Below are 4370 nucleotides of genomic sequence, written 5' to 3'. Positions count from 1 at the left end.
GGGGGACAAAGAGGAAATTCAAGTTTCCGGGTTGGGAAAGAAAGGAGGCAATCCAACCTGCCCCCTCCTCTAATACTGGAATGTTTCTTCAACTGAGAAGCTGAGGCTAGGGTTGGACCCTTGGACACATCTGAATCACCTCTGCCCCCCCCCATTCCTAACCACCCCCCAACCCATCCCAGGCGTTCAATCCCAAACGCTCCCGGCGAGGATTTTCCACGGCTAAGGGAGAGCTTGGAGTGGAGGGAGGGAGCAGTGAAAAACAAATGCCTCAAGGGTCGAACCCTAGCCCCGAAATCCTCACCCAAACAGGGCTTGGAGGTCAGGGAAAAGCCTCACTCGAGTTTAGGAACCCCACCCTAGCCGCGCCCTAGAAATGCCGGGGTTCCCCATTAAAATCCTAGCACTGGCCTCCCCACATCCTTTTCCCCTTTCCTTTCCCAACTCGTCTCAGGATAATAGGGGTAAGTTTGGTTGGGAGTTGCCTTGCCTCGGACACCCCTAGTCTCGGCGGTACCACAAGAGGAGAGTTAACACAACAGTGTCTTCAAAGTCTCGTTGGACAGCGCCTGGTGCTGAAAGAGAGGAAGGTGTTGGCTTTGGGCGTGGGGGGAGGGGAGGAAGCTGCCTCCACCAGAAGCTAGAGCAATACCACCCCCACCTCCCCGCCCCTCTCTACCCTCCCTCTGCTAACAGCCTCCTGCTTCGCATCCCCTCAGTTGTCCTCCCCTTGAGCTGGGAAACCGCCTTCTGCGGGTGGGTACATCCTGGGTACCGACAACCCAGCTCCAAGTTTCCACTCCAGAGACAAGTATGGTGAAGTCAGCCCTGGTTCCTCTGCTTCGACCGTTTGCCCCGCTCAGCGCCCCCAACCCCCACCCTGGGTCCTCAAAACATCCAGAAGTAGGGGATCGGGAGGCTGGGGGAGGGGCTGGGGTTCACGCACTGCCCAGGCCCCCCTCACCTTTCCTCTCCTGCGCAGGAGATGACTTGTGAAGCCGAAGATAATCTCCGAGTCCAGGCAGAGAGCGCCCATCTCCAGCAGACTGGGCGCTTTCCTCTGGGCGCCCGGCGCAGGCTCGGCAGGTTTCGGCAAAGCCATCCTATTTGAGCTCGGGAGCTTGAGAGAACAAGTGGCTGGAGGCGGGCGGACTGGAAATTGCCTGTCCGCGCCTCCGGGCTCCCTGTCACTGCCCCGTCATGCCTGCGGAGCTGCCTCCAAGCGCCCTCTGTGCGGTCTCCTCCTCTCCGCGCCTGGCTCCGGCGGGTGGAAGGCGCTCTGCAGGTCCCGCCCGCAGCTGCCGCCGCGTAGCTAGCTGTTCCACTCGCCCGCCCGCCCGCTTGCTCGCTGGCTTGCTCTTGCCCTCTCCGCACCGCTTGCCGCTGCTCGGGGCTCCCCGCGGCGTCCAGCCCGCTCTCCAGCGGCAGCGCCCCAGTCGCCGCTGGCCACTTGGTCACCGCCCCTCCTCCTCCTTCTTTCCTCCACCTCCCCTCCTCTTCCTCCTGTCCCTTCTTCCTCCTCTTCCTCGTCCTTCCCCCTTCTTCCTCCTCTTGCTCTTCCTTCACCCTTCTTCCTCCTTTTCCTTCTCCTTCCCCCTTCTTCCTCTTCCTTCCCTCTCTCCTTCCTTCTTTCCCCTCTTTCTCTTCCTTCCCCTTTCTCCTCCTTCTTCCTTCTCCTTCTTTCCCTTTCCCCTCCTCTCGCCTCCTTCTTCCTTCCCCCTTCTCCTTTATCTTTCTTCCTCCTTCTTCCTTCCCCCTTCTCCTTCTCCTCCTTCCCCCTTCTCCTCCCCATGCACTAATTGTGCTTCCTCCGAGGTAGGCAGGGGGGCGTTTCCGATGGACTTTTTTGCGGCGAAGTCCGCGATGCCACGCGGGGGCTGGCGCGAGCCGCGAGCTGCGGAGGTGTTGCTCCCACTGCCACCGCCTCCGTTTTCTACTTGGGGGCGGGGGTCCGAAAAAAAATAGATAAAGGAAGCGAAATCAGAGTGAGGCACTCGAGGGTCGCCCGCTGCAGCTTCAACCCTGGGCGCAGATCTCCAAAGCTTAGGGTTTTAGAGTTGGTGGGAGGGGAGGGTAAGGGTACAGAAAAATGGGTAGGAGGGGCCAGGGGCTGTGCCTGGCCCCAGTTAACCTCTTCTCCAGGGTCCCACAGAGGTCTATCATCTCTGAAAGACGTGGTAAGACAGTAGAGATCCAGGACTTGCAGGACACCGTCACGTACCCTGCCCTAGAGGGAATAACCCGCAAAAGGCGAAGAAAGAAGTAGCTTTCGACCGGCTTGGAACAGCATCTTTCTTCCCCCACCCCCACACCCACCCCCGTCCCAACACTAACATCACCACCACCTTGCTTTCTAAGCTCGCTGTGCAGCCCCAGCCTAAAGGAGGAAGCAGCGCTGGACCCCTAGCGGAGCTTAGAAATAAGCAGATACCGGAGCGCGAAGTACTGCGCAACCTGCGCGCGCCACTACAGCCACCATATTCGGCTGGTGGCGGGCAGCGGCTGGGGTAGGGACCCGGTGCGACCCACGACAGCGTGGGGATAAACTAGGCTGGAAGGGTGCGACGCACAGACAACGCACAATCTGAGAGGGGAGAAGAGGGGCGCCACCTTGTCTTCATATTGGATTCTAGGGGTCATTGAGGCCAACTTTATGTCTCAGTGTTCCCTCGACCTTTCCCCTGATGTTTTCTTGTTGCGGGAACACACATGCTCGCACGCACATAGATGCACACTGCGCCATGAGTACAATATTGGCGCTGTGTTCAGTAAGCCTTGAAAGGAAACCCCCCGGATTTCCCCTCCCACCAAGACCCCAAGGGCAATTGTTGGTACCAAGCTCTTAAACACTTTCTAGACTTTCTAGCCTTGATGTCCCTGTCCCAGTCCCTACCCCTAAGCTTCCTTCTGTGTCAGTCTTCCTTGACAGAGATCCATTCTTTTTAACTGACCCTGGTGTCACACAACTTCTGAGGTTGTTTAAGATGCATCTCTCAATCAACATGTATTAATTAGCACTCACTATGTAGCAGGCACTGTGCTAAGCACCAGGGGCACAAAATACAATGAACGAAATAGTGCCTACCGGTAGAGATTAGTTTCAAAGAGAGGAGGAAAGAAAGAGAGGCACAAAGACAGAGAGGAGGAGGAGGAGGAGGAGGAGGAGGAGGAGGAAGAGGAAGAGGAAGAGCAGGAGCAGGATGAGGAGCAGAAGGACAAGAAGGAGGACCAGGAGGAGGGAGAGAAAAAGGAGATGAAAGACAGAAAGGGTAGGAAAACAGAGAGGAAGGAGACAGTGAATAAATATAATGAGAATAAATAGAAAGTGGTTAAATACAAGGTAGCTTGAGGGGTAGGGTACTAGCAGTTGGTGGATGTCAGGAAAGTCTTTGTGTAGGAGGTAGTGTTTGGATTCCGTGAGGACAGAGTTCGTTCCAGGTGTGGGGAGATAATGAGGGCAAAGGCAGGAGGATAGCAGATGGGTGTATTGTGTGACACAAAAACACAACATTGAAATAGGCTGCCAGGAGTCTATGTCCAGTGAAGTCTTACATATAGGACTAGATACCTTCTGGTGGCTAGAGATATCATAGAATAGATTCCTGCTCAAATATGGTGTAGTACAGGTGCTTTCTGAGGTAACTTCCAGTGCTATGATGTGATGAAAACAAAGGAAAACACATCTGATCCATCTGATCCAAGCTCCCTTGGTGTCATCCCACACACCTCACCCTCCTGTAGCCCAAAGACAGCTAAGGAGGTATTTCAGAAGTGCCCCCTTTCTCTAGCCCCATCCTCATTCCCTCTATCAACTGAATTTTTTCTTTGTTTTGTTTCTGAGCACTGATTTCATTTGTATAAGAAATCTGCCAATGCAGATTGGCAACTCTTCTGAAATTTATAGTCTAACAGAGGTGTTTGGCAGCACCAAGAGGCTGATTTATTTCAGGTCATTTAGCCAAGCTATTTCAGAAGGCAGGGCTCGAATGAACCAAAGCCTTCCTGAATACCAGGCTAGCTCCCCATCCCCTATGCCAAGCTTCTTCTCCATCAATATTCCATGGATAAAAGTTTTCTAAGCATCTGTTTGCTGTGTGCAAAGCTTTGGGTTAGATACTGAAGAAGGTACAAAAATCATGAATATATGGATGCTTACTGTCACCTACTGGGGATTGCAAATGTACATTTCCCTGCTTATCAGACCTTAGTGGACCTGTGACATCAGGCAAAACAGACTTCAATTTATCAATGTCCAATGAACTAGTGATTTCTGTGGTCCCTTCCAATTCTGAGGTTCTATGGTCCTATGTCTAAGACCCCTTCGAGTTTTTTCATTCCCTAGTCTGTGATAAAAAGTTTACTATGAGGTA

This window comes from Petaurus breviceps, unplaced genomic scaffold (assembly GCF_028583685.1).
Source record: "Petaurus breviceps papuanus isolate PSGF00001 unplaced genomic scaffold, PetGlider_PUasm1.0 64, whole genome shotgun sequence".
Classification (NCBI taxonomy): Eukaryota; Metazoa; Chordata; class Mammalia; order Diprotodontia; family Petauridae; genus Petaurus; species Petaurus breviceps.
Note: the sequence above shows the minus strand (reverse complement) of the source record.